The 21,880-nt window shown below is 41.5% G+C and overlaps 1 protein-coding gene across 2 annotated transcripts in view; it reads left to right on the forward strand.

Moving 5' to 3' along the window:
- The window catches only part of LOC115011061 (chemokine-like protein TAFA-2), a 67,065-nt gene that overhangs the window by 11,142 nt on the left and 34,043 nt on the right, over positions 1 to 21,880 (forward strand). Inside the window, exon 1 of one of the 2 annotated variants that reach the window (XM_029435994.1) lies at positions 5,482 to 5,512. The exons of the other annotated variant lie outside the window; for it this stretch is intronic. The gene's annotated coding sequence lies outside the window, so the exon portion shown is untranslated. Of the gene's footprint in view, positions 1 to 5,481; positions 5,513 to 21,880 lie in introns of those variants that run through there. 2 annotated transcript variants of the gene reach the window in all.

Below are 21,880 nucleotides of genomic sequence, written 5' to 3' on the forward strand. Positions count from 1 at the left end.
CAACAGAAATGTGGATGACTCTAATATGTATTTTACATTAAAATAAATATTACAGCAGTGGATAATCTACAGGGAAAGTATGAGAATTAATTGTTAATCAGTTAAATCTCATCACTAACATGCCATGTGATGTAAGATTTCACCATCCATGATGTACGCTGCAGGAATTAGTGTCAGACCGAGCTGTGAGTATGGTCTGCTTAGAGGTGGGACTACGTTGCACACTCAGCATACCCCTGACTACGCAAAAGAGACCCATTTAGGTCCTCTGACCCCCTTTTTGAGTATTGCTGTCCTGTGTCATGCAGACTGCATCATATGCAGTAAGGAGCTTTCTGTGGTGCTGAGCAGTGCAGCAGGATTCAGTGAGGGAGCTGTCCGTGGTGCTGCAGGAACAAACACCAGGAAACTAGCATGTTACTAGTGGGCGCTGTTGCCCACTTGGTATGCTTGACATGAATTGATCAGATCACAATCATTTCTCACTGTGATCGTTGTCACTCCCCAAAATGCTGGCCCCCCAACATGATGATGACAGTGCTGCCCTGTGCAGTCCGAGGCAGAGATGGGGGTGTAAGAACAGATTCGTTCACAGCTGAGACTTCCCAGCATGGGGAGATGGCGATCTTAAAAATCTCCTTGACATAGCCTGGTCCTTCTTACCCCCAAAGGTGTTTGGAAAAGAGGAGATAATGCAATGAGGCATGGTGTAGAGAAAATCTATCTGACATGAAGTTGTTTGTTCATGGGGAGGAAGAGGAAAGGGGAGGGCAACAGGTCGCTGCAAAGGAAGAACAGCTGCTGAAAAAACAAAAAGGAATGATTGAAAGCGAGAACATGGAGGATAAACAAAAGGTGGAGAAGCTTTGTGTGCTCTCGCTTTGAGTTTCATGCAGTATAATTATCTGTAGAATGCATGACATTTGAATTTTTTTTAGGGGGACCTCAGTGTCTCCCTGTGCCACCCTAATTCATTTTCGACTTTAAAGCATCCTGTTTAAATATTAAACGGCCCCTCTCCAACTGTCTCTCTCACTCTGTGAATCTGTGTTTGCTAGTGTAAGTGAGTGCATATGTGCATATATGCGCATGCATGTGTAAACTTGCACCTCATTAATAGATGATATCCACCGCCGGACATCGCTATGCTAATGCACTTGTTGTCCATCCCCCCTTTTTTTTGTCTCTCCATGTCCATCTCTCTCAAATCAACCACAGCTGCTATGGACTTGGGTAAACTGTGAAGACTGAAAACATTGAAATGGGACTTGGGGATAGGGTTGATTTGAGGTTTGTGCGTATGTGTGTGGGTGTGTGCGCGCAGGGTAAGCCTAAGGGGGAAGCTTTTAGAGGTCTGAGCATAAGGGTGTGAGTGAGAAGGAGAGGACAGACTTGAGCAGTTATCTCTCCCAGCAGGCCTCCTGTCCTGCCTGCCCACATATCCACAAACACACACAAACACATACACCATTCCCATCTGTAATCATGTTAAGCATGGCGCTTTCGCACACATACACAGTCCAGTCCGAGTGCACTATCACATCTAGCTCGAACAGAATGCCTATGTGGACCAAGTCTGGCTGCTCTGTATTTGTTGTGCAGCAACAGCAAAATCTCTCCACTGTTCTCCTATTGCTCACCAGTAACAAGCCCTGAGCTGGAAGCAGACACAACATTGCCCGGGATTGTGGGGTTGATGCTATTTTTACAGCCAGTGTGATGAGGGGTATGCTGAAAGAAAGCTCGACTCTCTTCCCCTCCTGTATACTTTAATTAGAAATGCTGCAGTTTTTGCTGTCTCACCTGTCTCTTTGTTACTACAAAATTAATACATGTTCAGCAGATACACGTAATGGATAAATGGACGGATAAATTGCGTGAGACTACAATTTGCAGCTGCTTTGTTTCTTGTAAAGGAAGATTTGCACTGGGAGTCGACAACCGTGTATTCATGGGTGTGTGTGTGTGTGTGTGTGTGTGTGTGTGTGTGTGTTCACATGCATGGCACCGAGCGTTGCAGTCAGAGTGGAAATCAATGCAGAGAATATAGTGGCAATTACTACAGCAGCCTGCAAGTGAACCTAGTGGAACAAACTAACTAATACATGAATAAATAAGCACAGTGAAATGGAGATGTGTATCTTTGTGTGTGTGTGTGTGTGTGTGTGTGTGTGTGTGTGTGTGTGTGTGTGTGTGTGTGTGTGTGTGTGTGTGTGTGTGTGTTTGTGTCTGTGTGTGTGTGTGGACTGCCCTGTAGATCTTGGACAGTCCTTTGCTGTGCCAGCCAATTAACGAAGTGTGTAAACTGAGCTCATTAAAGAAACACAGCATGACCACACATTTTCTCACACACACACACACACACACACACACACACACACACACACACACACACACACACACACACACACAACACACAAGACTCTCTCCTATTTCAAGCATACCATGCATACTACAAAGTGTCTGCTTGTTTGTGGTTGCTATTGTGTGTATGTCCTTTTTTTGTGTCCGGATGTACATGTCGGTGCGAGTCTGTTGTGGACAAGCTGTAAAAGATTGATTTAGAGTTTGTTGCTTTGTACCTACTGCCAAGTGCTGCCTCACTAACCCTTGTTGCTCGGAGAACAAAAGCGTTTCAAGGTTCCCACCTACAAACCATTCCTCTCTCTTTCTCTGTCTCCATCACTCGGTGCCTCTTGGCTTCTCTTTTTGTTTTACACTCATCTATTTCAATCTGGGTTCTCCATTTCTTAGACTTTGCCCTGCTGTTTTCAAGTGATGGCTGAGTGCAACACAAATAAAGGTTCTTCATTTACTGAGTTATGAATATGCTGTTTTGTTTGTTATAGTGAGCGTCTGTGTCTTTTAACTTTCTCAACTCAATGAGACTGCGAAAAGTTAGTAGCCAGGAGACTAAGGTGCAAATATTTTCTCTCTCTGCATTTAATAACCATGATTTTTGGCACGGTGCAGACTATTATTAATCACTCAAGAAACAGAATAGAGTGGGAAAACAGAAGTGTGACGGAATCAGATGGTGCGCTGTGTGTTATTCCTTCAGGGTCTAAGTGTTAAAAGATATGCCTGTCTCTCCTGTTTTGTGTCTTAATTTAAATCTACTTTATTTCAGTTCTGTGGAATATTGGCATGAATGTTAATGAAGAGTGTTTCCCAAGCTACTAAATAAGATCGCCATTTTTAGATGATATATATATAAAATATTACATTTTGAACATTGAATTGTCGCCATATTTGCTGATTTATTAATCTTTTGAATCAGTTATTAAAAATACCAAATATCTGCAGCCTATGGCTTCTCTCTGCTTCACATCATTGTTGATTGCAAACCTTTGGGGTATTGTTTGTTGGTCAGGAACAGAAAAATATATATTTTAGGAGATAAGTTTCGCCCCTAGTATCTTGTAATAACTGCATTTGTCTTTGCTTTTTTAAAGTGTTTTACTGTGAAATGATTAATTCCATAATCAAAAACAAAAGATTAATCAATAATGAAACTAGTGATTAGTTGCAGCCCTAATTAAACAGATTTGACCCTTTTGTGCATGTGTGTCGCAGAAGTGCAAGTTAATACAAAAGACAGATACATCCTTTAGTTAAACCTCTTACAAAGCGATGTGTGTGTGTGTGTGTGTGTGTGTGTGTGTGTGTGTGTGTGTGTGTGTGTGTGTGTGTGTGTGTGTGTGTGTGTGTGTGCATATCTTTGTTTTGTTTTTTTGTGTGTACAAAGGCTTATAATGTGCTGAGTGGAGGATTTGGAGGATAGGGAAATGAAGCTGCTATGTCCAAATGTTGTCACAGATTGTCCTCGGTTATGCAATCCAGTGTAGCCAGTTATACCTTCAATGCAAAATGCTGTATGATCCTCTTTATGATTCTACAAAACTAAGACAAGCATTTCTTTGATTTTCATCAGCCTCATTTTGGAGCTACGCCATATATGGTTAACCTCACACTGCTTTCAGAGGGATAAAACAATTCTGCAGCAGACATTTACAACAAGTCCTCATCCAACAGATGGGAGATTTAAGTACAAGCCACATGCTATATTGCTGAAGGGGAATCTAAGAATTGTGTCATTTTGAAAAGCCTGACTGCAAACTGGTAATCAAAGACCCACGAGCAAATCCTCCCCCGAGGCAAACATTCATGTATTCACATACACTTATGCAGCAGTACAGCCTGTGGGCCACCCATTGCTCCAACCATAGCCAGCACAGTGCAGAACTGATTAGGGGAATACAGGTCATAATGCGTTATCTTTAAGAGATTATGCTTCACATATAGGCTGCATGCCCTGCCTGCACTTATGTGCTCCATCTATTTCCAGTTCACTTCCTGTGCAACATGACAGTAGGAGTTGCCAGACTGGAGGGCTGCAGGGTTTGGTACAATGCCAGTAGGGCCAGGTGGTGGGAATCTGTTGGAGATTAAACTGCTTGGTGACCAGCTACCCAGCTCACCCTGGCCCTAACAGACGTGGCACCCCTGGCTGGTTGACCCCTGTGGCAGTTATATGTACGGGTGGCAGGTCAAAGCCTGTCCTTATCTCCCTTCTCCTGGCTGGGGAAAGCTCTGGATGTGGGAGGTCGTTCGGTGATGCTGACTGATGATTAACACTTGCCACAATGCCATGCCATGTCAAAAAAAACGTTCACGGACAAAAGTCTTATTGCAAACGTATTTATAGACATGAGGATATTGGACAATTCGGCATAATCCTGGATTACATTCAGTCACGTTTTTGACATTGAAGGACATTTTTTATTTTTATTTTACAAAATACATGCACAGCATCTACAGAAGGGTTAAGGTATAATTGAGGCAATCATTGACATTTTGTAAAATACGTTTCTTATGTGATGGCCCCTAGGCCTCAAAACTGATTTCCTGATTTGATTTGGGGAGTGGCTGATTATGAGTGATGGCTGACACCTGGATTAGGGTGACGGCTCAGCTATATCTATGGGTGCCTGAGTCTCTAGGTCAGGGGTGGGGAACCTCCAGTCCACGAGGTGATTCGTAAAACGCACGCAGAAAGAATCCACTAGCAAAAAACTAGACGGTAATATTTTAAACGGCCAACTGACTGTTTTTCCTGGCCAAGGTCAGGGTCCCTGAACACAACACGAGCGGAACGTGTCATCACGTGGTCACGTCATGTCAGAAAACTTCGATTTTAAACGAGACTGTCTTTGACATCAGCGAACGCAGCATGGCGAGTGTGAAACAGAGAAAGCTAGACGCGGAATGTCGCACTTTCCAGGAGAAATGGACGAACGCTTAATTCTTAAAAGGCCAGTGTGTCTAGTTTGTGTGGACGTACTTGCGGTGATGAAAAATGATCTCGACGGTCATTACTGCACGAAACATGCCGAACTGCACGAGCTGAAAGGACGAGTGCGTTTGGATAAAGTTAACGCTCTTCGGCGGAGTTTGGCCCAACAAGCAGCTCTCTGCAGAGTGGAACATACAAACATGGAGAGATAGAGAGGTAGACCACCACACCAAGAACTGACTATTCCACCACTGCTGTGCAATTATCACTGCCATGTGCAATATTCACTTTATTTTCTATCAACCACTTGGTACTTATATTATTTTTTATTCTATTTAATTATTGTGTACTGCCTTTTTACTTCACATGTTCTTTTGCTGTGACAAGATACATTTCCCCGTTGTGGGACTAATAAAGGATTGCTGATTTCTGATTAAACAGAAAGATACACGGATAAAAAAGCTGTTTTTTTGCACATCATAAAAGAAAAGTGAAATGAATGGGCTGTGTCTTAAAATTTTTTTGCAGAAGTTATGAATTCAATAATTAGTACGGCCCTCGAAGGATGTTGTAAAAAAAAAAAGGCCCTTGATAGGAAAAAGGTTCCCCACCCCCGCTCTAGGTTATGTGGTTTGTTTGGACTTTGGATTTTGTATCTTTGGTTTCTTACACCCTATTCAAGTTCACACTGCACACATTACTGATGAACTGATTGCATACTTAATTTAGATTCCTTAAATAAATGTACTTTACTTTAAAGATTCATTCGTGGTCTGCATACTTTGTCCTTCCTGGAGCCAGGTCATGACACTTAACAATAGATGTTTCATCATGTGAGAGAGCTAAACAACTACTGGGCCACTTTTTGTCAGTAGTTTGTAGCTTCACTAGGTACAGTTTCAGAGTACACTAGCTTTGCCAACACTATTCATAATAATTCTGCATCAATGACGCAATCATAGGTGTTGTGAAAGTGTTTTAAATAGGGCCTTGACTGAGGCAACCTATTCAACCCATTGAGGACCGTATTCTGTTTCTATGAATATGAATTCAAACCAGAGATAAACAGAATAGTCCAGTGACTATATTGAAACTCATACCATTTCAAGATTTTGCTCATATCGTCTCATGGGCACAAAGCTCTATTGAGAGTAGAATTCTGAATCAGTAATCTTGAAAAGAAAGAGAAAGGAACCTGCGTTTCATTGTAGCTAATAGGTTTTTATTCAAGGTTTCTCCCATATCTATCTATCTATCTATCTCTCTATCTCTCTATCTCTCTCTCTCTCTCTCTCTCTCTCTCTCTCTCTCTCTCTCTCTCTCTCTCTCTCTCTCTCTCTCTCTCTCTCTCTCTCTCTCTCTCTCTCTCTCTCTCTCTCTCTCTCTCTCTCTCTCTAGTTCTGGTGCGCAGTATCAAATCTATGCAAGTCACTGGGGAGCTGTAGACCTTTACCTGGTCTGGTCTGGCTGTGTTAAAGGTCAGATATGAGAGGATCCCACACACTGGTCTCAGATGTCAACACTGTCCGCCTCCCACAGCTTGGATTAGAAGGCAAGGAGACGATGGCTGCCAGGAAATCACTTGTTCTCAAGCCTGTCAGTAACAGTCTGTATCTCTGTCAGGGGTGGAGTGTGTGTGTGTGTGTGTGTGTGTGAGAGAGAGAGAGAGAGAGAGAGAGAGAGAGAGAGAGAGCAGAGCAGGTGTATGCATGTGTGTTTGTAATATCAATATCCCACTGATCCTCTTCTCCCTGCTGTGTGTGTTGCTGCACATCTCTGATGGCCAGATGTGTTTATAGAGTGTGTGTGTGTGCAAGGATTTGTATTTGTGTGTGTTACGACCAGGTGTATGTCTGATTCTCTCGCTTGCAGAGAGAGATCTTTGTGTTGACAGGGCTGATGTTGTTTATTTTGGCATTGTGCTGTAAGGGGCGGTGGGACACTGGCTGTGTGTGTGTGTGTGTGTGTGTGTGTGTGTGTGTGTGTGTGTGTGTGTGTGTGTGAGTGCATGTGTGTGTGTGCAAGAGAGGTTGTGCTGACGGTGGGAAAGTGTGTACCGTGCTGTACATCTGAATTGCTGTCACACCCAGAAGACAGCAGTCTGTAATCAGGCATAATCAGGTGGTGGGAATGAATGTGCACACAAACACACACACACACACACACACACACACACACACACACACACACACACACACACACACACACACACACAGATCAAAAACTCTCTCTTACCTTTTTAACATGCTACTTCTGTTATTCTTAAACCTCTGTGACCACTTAATTGTTTGTCCGCTGTTGTTTTTGGCCTTGTCTGTGAGTTAGCACCCTCCAGCTAACTACAGCTGCTAGATAGTAAAACCAGTGAATTAACAAACAACATAATTTATTGGCACTACAGGGAATACCTTTAGGTGTCTGGTGTCTAATGTGGGTCCTTAGGCACAAACACAACACATGTGGTGTTACAGAAAAAAGATTTATCTCTTTAACCCTTTAACAACGACCTTGCTTTTGGGGAAGGGTCCACCCATTGTAAAACAAATGGGCAATTTATGATGGTCAGACTGCAAACATACTGGTGAAAAAGTGAACCAACTAATCTTTTCCACTGATTTGAACTTTTTAGAGCTCTGTTTGTACAGGAACTGCACTGGTACCTATTTGCTTCTCAGTGAATATGCATTGATATGGCAGCGGCCAAGAACCAAGAAAAACCTTTGATACATTTAGAGTTGTGGACCATTTAAATACCGAATGCAATGCACTTCTTGCCAAAGGTATTGGATGTGAAGTTATCAGGGATTTGTAACATTGTTGCACTGCCAGACTGTTTTGAATGTTTGGGATACACCATATTTTTTTATCTTTCAGTTGTATACTCTGACATTTTCATATTTGTGTAACTTTTCGTTGTGCTTTAAGTCAGTCAAAGGTCTGAATTGTGCTAGCATCCTGCTGGCTGAACTGCGGGGGGCTAAAGGTTAAATTCATACTCTCTTTGTTATTTCCCAGGATTCCCCGTGTTAGGGATTCAATGAACTGAAGATGAGGTTTCAAACATGGCATCAGTTTTGACTTGTGTTAGCTTACATCAGTAATGATGATCCATTCTCTCTATTTCTGTAACACACATCTGCATGCACCAGATAATTCTCAAAGGTTTTTAACCTGGCTCGAACAATCCATCGTCTTCCGCCTCCGAGTAAAACAGCTTATATGATTGACTAAAAATGAACTGTTTGAAGTCTGCCTCCAAATGTAGAGGGGTTTCACACTGAAGCTCACAGCTGTAAGTCTTTGATGAAACACAACTGTGACCAGCAACAAAAGCTGAGAAATAACTAGTTGCTTGAATTACCACACATATTACAACAATACAATGTTAAACTATGATGCAAGTGTATCATAGTCTTCAAAAGGATTGCAGAGCTATCTATAGGCGAGAGATTCAAAGCTTTAAACATTCCATGCAAATTTGATTAAAAGGATGTGAAAACAAATACTTGAATACGAGGGGTTGTGCATGTCAAGCGTGAAGATGAATAACACGAATACATTACGGATCTGGGGATTAGCGCAAAATAGCCCGTGATGTTTGAGAATTATAGATGTATTTGTTCATCCAATTTGCAGATGCAAAGGGGACATCTCAGTCACTTACAAGAGGTGTCAAACTGCCTTGTGCTAATGTATGCAGTGACTGAAGATCACTTCCGATCATAGGTGTGTGTGTGTATGTGATAAAGCACAAAGTTTATCTCAATACCGTTTCATTACATTTTAATTGTTTTTTGGGAAAAATGTTTTGTCATTTTACGTAGTATTTGGATTCAAATGTGTTTGGGTTCACAACTTGCCAGTCTGAGTGTGTATGAGTGACACACGTCAAACGTCTAAAACCAGGGGTGTCCAAACCTTTTTCACTGAGGGCCACATACAGACAAATATATGAAGGGCTGGGCCACTCACTGGAGGTGAAGGTGGAGGGGGGGGGGGGGGGGAGCTTCAGATTGCTTCTTAGTCAGGATGGTGATCCTCCTTCACAGCCCTGTATAAAGGGGGGGGGATATCTCAAACTTGTTAAACAAATAAGTTATTGGCAAAGTTATTGTTAACAAATCAACTAACGTTAGTTCTAAAACGTTTTTGAGGGATGTAGTGAAAGTATAGAGAAAGAAACATATAGGAAGAGAAATCCCAAGTGAGGAAGCAGCCTGTTCATTAGCGGCATATAAACGTGTGTGAGTGTGTGTGTACACTGAGCAGCAGGATGCTAACTAGGACATATTTTCCAGAATGAAGCAAAGCCAGATTTTGAACACGATTCTTCTTATCTCAGTATTTTTTCTTGTCACTTTTTTACCTCAGCTGCTGTGTGTGATGCATTCCTCAGCATATCAGCATGCAGATCTTCCTCACTGCTACTCTAAAGTGAGTACACGGCTTATGCTCTTTGAGTTACTCGACTACATCACTGGCTTGCCAATTAGTCAAATTCTTGATAAAAGCGAGTGTTTCAATCTCAGGAAATATAATGCAGGATGAAAGAGGCTAACTCAAGTACAATCTGGCAGCCCAGTGATGTTAATGTACACGTCCTGCCTGACGCATTAACATCTCAAGGGACGCAATGAAATCGCCATCGATGCGTCCAGCAAACGCACCCTATTTATTCCCTGATAACCGGAGGTGCCAGATTAATTTCAGGTGTGTGTGTGTGTGTGTGTGTGTGACACTTTACATTTGATAACACGAGACTACTTTACGGCTAATTTCTTCTCTGCAGCGAACAAACGGCAAACAGCTGATCTGCTCAGAACGCATCCTCCCGCCGTCTATCTCTCTCTCTCTGACGCTCATCAACACACTAGGTAGATACTTTATTGATCCTGAGGGAAATTTAGGACTTGTCATATCCACACATTATGTCCCCCTTACTTAAACCAGCGACGTAATGTATAAAAGCATGGTTTGCACTTAGAGCTAGGGTGGGTAATGTGGTATAGAAACATTTTTTTGTTATATTTGTTGAAATACTCTTTACATCCTGACAGCAATAGATAAATCAATTGCTCTGACAAAAAGAAAAATCTGAAATCTGTGGCTGTTGCAGGACTGTAATAAGTTACATTGAAAACCTATCAACCCGGCATCACTGGCAGCCATTTGCTCTTTTTTCGCCCCCTCTTTCCCCCAGCAGTCCTCAAAATGTCGACCTTTTCACTTTTCCCTCTGAGTATTATGTCTTCTTCTCTCTGGTACTTTGTATGTGGCAAAATACATTTTTTCCCTTTGTTTAAAAAAAATCATTTTTTTAAGCCTGTTCTATCGGTCCCCAGGCTGGATGCTGGTTCTGAGCAGGACTTCCAAAGAAAATACTCTTATATATATTCATAAGACAGACACACTCACCTCAGACTGTTCCAAATTGCATTCATGTTCTTGGCTATGCGTGTTTCTGCTATGGGTTATAAATTGAATTTGACTCAAAAAAAGGAATCACGAACAGAGAAACATGTGGATGACTCTGTGTGTGTGTGTGTGTGTGTGTGTGTGTGTGTGTGTGTGTGTGTGTGTGTGTGTGTGTGTGTGTGTGTGTGAGTGATAGTGCGAGGGAGGGATGTGTTCCATTTGAGGAGACCAGTTTTCTGTGATCACAACTCTGATAAGAATTGTGGGAAACCACACTCACAACAAGCCACCCTGGAATACCAACTCGACACACACAGTCTCTCTCTGTCTGTCTTTCTTCCTGACACACACACACATACAGATGCATACACGCTCACACAAAAAACTCAAAGGCATACACTCACACGTGGCAGTGAATGTGTTTCCATGTTTCCTCTTCCTCTAGATGCAGCTCTGATTTGATTAGGTGCTCGGCCCCGGCAATGTAAATGTTTTCTTGTTGTGCATGTGATGCATCCATGGAAACAGAGGCATGCATGTGTGTGAGTGTTTTGCAGGCCCATGGGTGCATGAGGCCAAGCAGTATAAATGATTTACTCAACTTACAGTGACAGTGCAGGAACATTTCTGCCCAGAATATCAGGATGTAGAAAACCAAATCACTCAAAAACCTCTCAGTCTCTCTATACCAGCTTGCTTCTACCTCGAATGCATGTATGTTGGCTGATAGCAGAGATTAAAGTGGCTATAATCAATATTTTTACATAACAATGTATCAATGATAATGTAAAAAATGTAATAATATGAAAGGGGTTGCTCGTAGCGTTAGAACTCATTGTTTAACTGTATTGTTTACTCTCAAAGTGTAATGTTCAGGTACAATTTTCAGAGAAAAAGCACTAAAGTAAAAGCCCACTGTACACTTGCTGCTCAGCACCATACTTCAAACCAGCACAGTTAGCAACTGGCTGGTGAACATAGTGAAGCATTTAGCAGCTAAAGAGCCAAAATATTTCCATCAAGAGCTGGTAAGACCAAAAATAGAGCTAAAAGAGAAGTGAACACAACAACAAAATAATGATAATGTTTCTCCATAACTGCTGCATGTGTAAATAAGAAATAGTTTGCAATCAATTTAAAAGGTGAAAAGAAGAGATGATATGTCAATGCTTTGTCACAACTTGTTTCCACTTCCCCCCAAGTGGTTACTGCAGGTTTAAGAAAATCCCTCTATTAGCGGATCAAAGCCTACATTATTTTACTTAAGCTTTGACTCGGGTAAGTGTATTATAATATGACAATACTCAAGATTAGATTGGACCAGTCTTTTTCCCCCCTATGTCCTCTCTATGAGTGAGAGAGAAACAAATTGAGACATAATTTCACCCACCAGAAAAATTAAACTCTCTGTTTGTCCGTCTGTCTGCCTCTGATTCCTGCCAGCCCAGCTGCTGATCTGCCTGCCCCAGTGGCTTCAGCACTCCATTATCATGTCTCATGGAAGGATGTGTGTTGAAGTCAATAGCTCACCCTGATCTGTTGGCAATAACTTGTGACGTGACTTTTGGTGTGTGTGTGCGTGTGTGCCAAAACTTCACATCTGCCAGACATACTGGCAGAGTAAAGAGGGTCCTGCCGAGTTGAGTCTGCTATGACAGGATGTATTGTGGTTAAATGTTTAGAGACTAACCTGTCTGTTCCTATGTACAGAAATGGTATAATTAGGATAAAGACAAAAGCACCATGTTCCTCGTTCATGCACATAAACAAACATACGGTTATAAATATTCTAATTGGACGTGCTACTTTTATTATTTGTTACTTCAGACTATGATACGTGATGCGTGTGTGTAACTGGAGCCCATCTGTTGTTGTGTATGCTGATATCGCAACTGCATCTGTGGGGAGCTGACTACCACATTAGGAAACACACACACACACACAGACACACACGCACACACACACACACACACACACACACACACACACACACACACACACACACACACACACACACACACACACACACACACACACAGGACAGCTAACAGTTCATTTGACACTGTAATTACAGCCAGTGATCATGGATCTATTCATCAACCGTCTTCCTCAGGGCTTCAACTGACCTCCAACAATATCACCATGAGACAGAGGCAGGGAGGGAGGGAGGAGAAGAGGAGGGGATGAAGGGTGGGTGAAAGAGAGGAGCAGGGATGAAAAACTGGAGAGAAGAAAAAGGACAGGCAAAGAAAAATATGGGTTGGAGGCAAATGTGGGAGAAAGTGAATGGGGAGTGATATAGAGATTGGCAGGGTACATGTTTATGGGCCTGGAGGTGTGTTTGTACGAGATTGATTCATTCATGACTCTGTGTGTGTGTGTCTGTGTGTCCAGGCAGTTCACCTTCCAACACTCTCTTGGGTTGACCTTACCTGCTGCTCCACTGTTGCATCATTAGGATGAGTTATACACCATTATTGCTCTGCTGCTATCTATGGCTGCTGGTCGCAAACACAAAACACACACACACACACACACACACACACACACACACTGAACATACTCACAGGCACACACAAAATCATGGCTACCTGTATGAAAACAGCATGCATAAGTTATGTGCACCAGGCTGCGAGGTGAAATAGGAAAGAATTGAGGAGTGATCCGAGGAGGAGAGACAAACAAAAAGAAAGGGGTGAAGTTGGTGTAATGCATGAGACTCGTTGCTTTTTGTTATCAAGAAAAGTATAGAGCATCCCTGGAAGACTTAATTATAATAAACACATGTGTTTAAGCATCCACACAACTCCAAACACACACTAACAAGCATCTAACGCCTTCCATCACTGATATAATTGCTTCGCTGTAAAGCTCCATAGCAACAACTATTTATAGATACATTTGATATTCTTAATTTAATTTTTAAAACACTGTATGAAGTTGAATAAACAGTGCGTAGTGTTTAAAATACAACAAACCTCCTTTAATTATACCTTTTACTTCCCCAGAGGCAGTTTTGTATTGTATGACTTCACTGGAATTCTGTTGTCATGCCAATACACTAAGAGTTATGTTACTATAGAAACACTGACGTCATGCTAAAAGTGATTTTGTGAAGATTAATACCAACAACTCCTTCTTGGCTCATCTCCGCAGTATTTCCATCTTATTAGTTGTCTGAAAGCTTCCAGTGTATTGTTTTATCTGTCTGGCTCCAGTAACAGACTCCTGATAAAAACCTGTCCTAATCTGGGAAAACCTAGAAACAGACTTTGTTTCGCTTGACACAGCAGCCCACCTTTTTAGTGCCATGATTCATAGCCTCTGCAGTCTTCAGCATCTGTTCTCACATCTTATGTTATAAAATGTTTTGCACACATCCTATTGCTTCGTCTTATGCTTAGTAACATTTAACACATTTGTACATACTGAAGACATAGCTGTCATTTCCCTTAAAAGGTACTTCCTAAGTGCTACATCTTTTTGGGGACTGTTAGCTAAACTATTTTTCAATGGTGGTGTATGTGGCTTTGTGTGTGTGTGTGTGTGTGTGTGTGTGTGTCTATCAGCCTCAGCCGGATACACATGGGCCTACTGGGACCACCCAAGCAGATGCTTCATTTTACAAAATTATGGATTTAGGGCAGAGAAATAGGTCTGAACTGGGAGAGTTTAGGAGAGTTACAGAATGAGACCAGAGAGGACTGAAACCATCAGTGAGACGCCCCGTAGAGATCTCGACATTGTTCTTTTGTAAATCCTGCCTTGTATGTTAATCTGTCAAGAAAAGGAGAGATAAAGACAGGACAGAGAGGAAGGGAGAGAAGATGAACCGATGCCCTTTCACCATCTCCCATGCTCTTTTTCCCTCTTTAAGTATTCATTAAACTGAGGCAGAAGTTTCTAAGGGCAGCTTGGACACTAATCATTACCTCCTGCCTCCCATCTACTCACATCACTGATCATCATCTATTTCTCTCTGAAATGGAAAACAACAAGAAGAGGGAAAGTGCTTTGTTGACTTTCCTTTTATACTTTTACCCTGCTCCATCGCTTCCTGTCTCTCAGCCACACTTTTTTCTACATAAACAATAACCAGTTGGTCGTCCTCCGCTGACACACATGGATGAATCCAGTTCTGGATGGAGTTTTTCATGCTCAGATTCTTGAGGTTTCTTGAGGTTTCCCCAAATGCTCGTCTTGTAACCGAACATGAACAAAATAAACAAAATATTGCGTGCCAGTCTGCCACACTGAGTGCTCACTTTGTGCTTTTAAGTGTGTGTGTGTGTGTGTGTGTGTTTTCTCCAGTGGCAGGTGTTGGTTTCAGAGTGTCTGAGAGTGCTGTCCTGCAGGGGGGACGTCTTAGTGTGTGTGTGTGTGTGTATGTGTGTGTGTGTGTGTGTGTGCGCGTGTGCGTGCGTGCTTCTTTTAGGCCACTTCAATTCGTAATCTCCAGTGAGTAACATGAGTGGTATCTTCTAAGCAGGCTGTGTGTTTTTTGTGTGTGTGTGTGTGTGTGTGTTTTCAACCTTTGGCACCCAACTGAAGCATTTTCATCAAAAATCACATGTCAGAGTCATAACTCAATGAAATAGAAATGCAAATAGGAATAACTAGCTGACCCCACAGCAACTTCATACTTCATGCGTACATCACTCGACAAGAATGAGCCACAGATATGCACTAAGGGAAATGAGAAAGAGATATAAACAAAGGCAAAGAACCAAAACCTTTTCAGATTGTGCATAACTTTTTTACTACTCACATGCCGAATGATGCCACTTCTGAGTAACATAGCTAATCTTTGAACTTGGCATGTAGAGACAATGCGCTGAGGGAACAAAACAACCCAGGGTTTAAAGTAAATGCATGAACTTGTATGTGTTTTTGTTTGCCACAAACTGCCAGTTTATAAAATAGGATTTTAATAGGGTTATAACGATAATTTCCATAATTTGACTAATCGTTGTGAAAAAATACCCATCACAGAGGTGGAATACAGTACATTTGATTTGAATGACTGAGTTATCACATTACGATTGTTTCTGTGGCTTTTGCAGCCTTTTAATAAGATTTTAACGAGGACGTAACGTACGGTGTGTCACAGCTGAGCTGACAAAAGCGCTATCAATCACCAGTGAGGAGCTCCACTGCTAAAAGCTACTCATTCGTTCAGTGACAATGGAAAAAAAACATTTTTGTTAAAGATTTGTTTCACACATGTACTAAACAATTATCATCATTTTATAAAGCCCAAGGTAACAACCAACCATGGATAAAAAAATATAAGGATAGTCAATTAAAAAAGATATAAAACAGAGAAAAAGAGCAAATCCTCACATTTCAGAAGCTGGAGCCAACAAATGTTTTCTTGTTTTACGCTTGAAAAATGAGATATATAGACATTGTTAGCTATTCATTTTCACATTTTTAATAATATAAATTAATTGATTGAACACAACTCTAATATAAACATAAATGTTGGGAAAGTGATTCATGTCCATGATGAAGAAAGTAAGGAGAGAGACAGATGGAAAGGGAGGAGGAACACAATCTAAATATACCAGCTGAGGGCGGTGGAGAGGGGAAAAAGCTCCAGTCCTCTGGAAGCCACAGTGTGATGAAAAATTAAATTGAGAGGCGCAGGAGAGAGGGGAGAGCAGAGAGAGAAGGACAGATGCGTGGGAGGGAGGGAGAGAAAGTGCTTTTACCGCCAGTCACTTTCACCTGTCTGTCTGGGAGATAGACGGATGAAATTAGACTCCTATTAAAGTGTGCTGGAAAAGTACAACCTACATTCTTCTTCTTTCAGTGAGTTCAGAGTAGCTGCACCCATTTTCCTTCAGTCCAGGTAGTTATCTTAAAGCATCTGAGGCTCAGTAGTTCCTTGTTGTTTTATGCTTTTTGATGAGACAACTGAACTGCTTTAATTCCCAATGTTGCTTGTTCAGCAACATCGTCAGACAAAGTGTTGTATTTATAACAGTTGTTCTTACTCTGCAGAACAAAAATTACATTTGTCAGCAAAGGCTTAGCATTGGATGGTTTTCCACTTTGCTAGCAGTTAGATAATCCCAGCCAAGAGGCTACAAAAGGCAAAAAACATGGATTGAAATTGAATTAAAGAAGCCATTTCTTCCCCCCTGGATTATTTTTTCGTCCGCGCTCTCCAATGCCTGACACTATCCTCTCTCCACGCATCAGGGACCACACATTGGAGGCCATTTGCATTTTGCTTTAATATATTTCCTGAATTCCAACGCTTCAAGAGATCCCTACTTTGCATTTGTTTATTTAGTTCAAAGTGTTTTTATTGCCCAAAAACCTTGCAGAAAATTGAAGTGCAGTCAAAAAGTGATAGATAAATATGAAAGTGGAGCGCTGTGTATTCTATGGAGAAAGGGACTTTGATGTTATTTTTGCAGTGTTAAGCCATTTTATAGCTATGGTGTAGCTCGCGCCTGTAGGTGAGGGCTGGCAATTCCCTTTTTATTTTATTGTCTGATGCGATTGGACTTGTGGGTGATAGAAAGGCTCAGACAACATAACGGCATTTACCACCTGGATCTGCACTGTCAGCAGACAAACTCTGCAGCTGTGTGTTGTTTCTGTGCGTGTGTGTGCATGCGTGTCTTTATGTGTGTTTGACCTGGGGATGCTGTGTCGTGTGTGGACGATGGATTTGTAGTGACATCAGGATTTTTACCTCGAGGTGCAGCGAGTTCTCCAGGTTAGCACAGCGAGCAGCAGACGGAGACAGGGCAAAAGAGAGAGAGAGGGAGAGAGAGAGAGGGGGGAGAAAGATGGAGAGTGACACCCTTGGGTCGAATCGAGCTTAAGGGATGTGTTAGGGACACACATGTAGCGGCAGTTAAAAGCTGATTTGAAAGATGGGAATGTCAAGTGTGTGATGTGCACTCTGCTGAAGTCATAGAATGCAGTTGAAATCCGAGTGAAAGAGGGATGACAGGCTGAGGACTGGAGGAGGAGAGAGCCAAAAGCTTCCCACTCCTCATTTCTCTCCCTTTTTACAATCTTCCTCCCCATTTCCCCTCACCAGACAGACAGACAGGCAGGCAGGCAGACAGACAGACAGACAGACATACAGACAGACACACACACAGAGCTGAGTTTCTACAATACTTGTTAAATTGGAGGCTTAATTTGGAGCCGCTGGCTTTCTCTACAGGTCACATGGAGTGAATTTAGCCACAAAAGCCAAACTGTGGATTTCATTAATGAAGCACACACACACGCACGCACACACACACACACAGACACAGACACACACACACGCACGCACACGCACACGCACGCTCCTGGCAGGATCAGAGAGGCCTAATCAAGCCGAAACCTCCCGAGGTTGCAATTAGGTTTGGAGAGCCACAGTCCTAACTCTGGCTACAAACCAAACCCTTCCATTAAGTCACAAGAATACACATATTCCCTCTGACAAATCATCATACTATTGTGTTCCAGCCTTACATTCACCCACTGCTGTGTGTTAACTTAGCAACTTCACTGTTATGGTACCTCTGCAGAACTAGTTATGTATGTCCTATATGTGTTAGGCTCCAGTCGCCTGAGACATTGCAAACAATAAGTGGGTATGGATCAATTAAAATATGCTTAAAAACATTTACAAAGAGTTTAGAAAGAGATGCATCAGATATTTTAACTCTTCTAGCTATGTGATCTGTTTTATGTGAACAAACGAGTGCAACACTATGAATGCTTTCCAGGAGAGAGACTGGAAATGTGCACCCGGACCAAAGCGGTAGTGTGACCCACCGACTGACTGACAGACTGACAGCCCTAGAGCCATGCCACTATAGTACACAACACAGCAGTACATTTAATACAATCTACTGATTGATGAGGAAAAAGTTAAAAAATGTGCCGACCAACTACCAACCAAATCATTCTTGACTTGTGATACCAGCTGACACAAATACTCTTTTCACAATCCTTTATTTCCTTCCCTCTCATCCTTGAACTATTGCCTTTGTTTCTTCATTCTCTTCAATGCACTGGTCTCTTTACCTTTCATCGTTCCTTTCTATCACATCTTTGTCCTTTCCGATCCTCTCTGCCACCTCTTGACAATATCAAACAATATCTTCCATTTCTTTTGATTCTGTAACTTTGAATAGCACAACCTTGGTGCCACTACACAGGCAGACTGTGTCTCAGGATGAATAGGAACAACATCTACTACTCCTTTTTCATAGTCATACAATTGCTAGTTGCATTTGTGTAAGGGAGGGCACATGAACGCCTTGTGAAACAAAGACACAGAAACATGCATAAACAGGGCAACAGCTTGCAGGGATCCCCGATATCACCCACATATACAGTAGGTCAACAAGTATGATACAATGACCGTCAACACAATATGACACAGTACAGCACTGGGATACTTTGTCACCTGTAGTTTAGTGGATTTGGTCTGAACCAAAGAAAAAAAAAAAACACGTCCTTTAGAACAGGTCTTTTAGTTCTGGTCCGGTTCATGTTCACACTGACTTGTTACAAAGTAATGAACCAAGACGAGTAAAGATGAAATCATTCAGACTGTCATCCTGCATCATCGGAACCAAATTTGACTATTAGTATTATTATTATTATTATTATTATTATTATTATTATTATTATTATTATTATTATTATTATTATTATTATTATTATTATCATTGTCATTATTATTATTATTATTATTATTATTATTATTATTATTATTATTATCATCATTATTATTATCATTATTATTATCATTATTATTATTATTATTATTATTATTATTATTATTATTATTATTATTATTATTATTATTATTATAAGACTGCAAATTAAAGGCATATTATGAAAAATGACTCACAGGTAGAGACAGGATAAATAGGCGTCTTGTACAGCAACTCAACACCCTAACAAATACCCCCCTCCCGTCAGTGTTGTGTGGCTCGGCCTGAGCTACTTTGAATGTTTCCCACTTACCGAATCAGGGCATCTGGTGTATGAACACCAGATTGTGTTCCGCGCACACACACAGAACGGACAACCATCAGACTGTGTGGAGATATTCGCTGAATTTGACAAAACGTGTATTGAATTAGAATCGCGGACTCCACCTTTAACTGTATGGTCTTTTGTTGTTGTATTTGTCTGCAACTAACTAAATGAACTAATACAACAGGGGGATATTACTATGGGATCACTGCATCACACACTGTTTAATGGACTTGAAGTGCACCATAGAGTATTAACTAAGTGGTTAATACTCTAGCGGCGCCACCTGCTGCCTCAAAATAATTTACTTTCAACCACAAATTATTTCACCGACACAAATTAAAACCATTCCTTAATATTAAAAAACACAGATTCAGTTTTTCTGGACAAGATATAATGTGGTAACACTGAACATATTCATGTTAATTGCCACAGTAACTGATTTTCCAAATTTTGCATATCTCATGCAATGGAATCTCCTTGAATATTAATGTATTTCCACTACATCTTTTCTCTTCGACCGTTGGGAGATCAACCAGAGCTCATATGCCCGTGAGATGTCTGTTCGGCTTTAGCTAAGATGCATACAAACACACACACACGCCCACGCGCACATACACGCAAATACATACTGGAGATATAGAGGGGAAGCTGATCCGCCGCATGGAGCGGGAAGGCCATTCCAATGGGACTAATTAAAGGGATGGAACAGACTGCAGAACTCATCGGAGACCACCACTCTTTCTCCAACTCTATCCGTTTCTCCTCTCGCTCTTCCTTTCTTTCTTGCTCCTATGTGTTCGGCTAATGAAAGCTACATCACCCAGGGTTATAGAATCCAATGCTGCTTCCTTACAGCTATCCATACTGGCAGATATGATCAGAAGAGTTCTACCTGACGTCTACAGTACCTGAAGGAGCTGCTGGAGACATTTTCTCAACATGTATGCATGGGAATAATATAAGATGTAAACAAGTGCAAACACAATTGTTTACCAGATGCTGGCATGCGATCAGTTTTCAAAAAGTTTTTAGGATTTATGAGTTTGTATTTGTGAGTTTGTGCAGACGGGTGTGTGTGTGCCCGCTGCTGAGTTTGATACTGATGGAGAGTCAAACTGTTTAGATGCTATTGATCAGAATCCTGTGTACCTATCAGCAATCAGACACACACACATACACACTCACACCTTCCCACCCTTCCTCCTTCCTCTGTTTTCCTGCTCCTTTCTGAATCCATTTCTATATTGCACAACTACTCATTTCTGCGGCAGACAGACCAAACAACCAGCCAGAATAAAGTGGCACTGCATCATCACAAACACTGCTGTGTGTCTAAATGAGCTGGAGAGGAAGCAGGCTGCATCTCTGCTTTGTCTCCTAATTATTTACTTCTAGCGGAGCATAGATGTGGACAGGAGGAAGGGGGAAAGAGGAGGAGGGATGGAGGGAGGGAGGAGAGGATATAGGAACGAGGATAAATAGGAGAAAAGACAAAAAGCGACAATAAAACGTATATGTGTATGATTCTTTGTGTGTGTGATGCCCTCTAACCACAAAAAGACTTGGCTCAGCCTGTCTGGCTTTGCAGCTTCTTTTTTCTTCCCTACACCTTTGCTGTCTTACTAGAAAAGTAAATCAACCACCATGAAAAGTATTTAAGAGTGACTCAAAGAGACAGTTCACCCCGAAATCAAAATGCCTATTTTTTCAATCACCTGTATGCTATTTATCAATTTATATTGTTTTGGTGTGAGTCGCCGAGTGTTGGAGATATCGGCCGTTGAGATTCTGTTTTCTCTCTAATGTAATGGAGATAAATAGCACTCGGCTTGTGGTGCTAAAAGCGGCAAAAAAATACATTAAAAACTCAACAGCAATGTCTTTTTCCAGAAACAATGATCCCGTTACTCAAGATAATCTTTTAACTATATAATCTACAGAATCTACTATTTTCTTTCTTCCAAACGATACCTGCAAACCCCATTCACTGCGCAGATGGAAGCATTTACAAGTACATCATGTTCACTCCAATCTGAGCAAAAGCTCCCCATCAAGAAATATAAAGTTGAACAAAATATGTTGGGCAAATCCTTCCGACCACTTAGATACACTCACTTCCTGTTTGTTTTTATGTTAACATGAGGTGTTCAAGAGTCT

Source organism: Cottoperca gobio, chromosome 7, assembly GCF_900634415.1.
Source record: "Cottoperca gobio chromosome 7, fCotGob3.1, whole genome shotgun sequence".
Taxonomy (NCBI): Eukaryota; Metazoa; Chordata; class Actinopteri; order Perciformes; family Bovichtidae; genus Cottoperca; species Cottoperca gobio.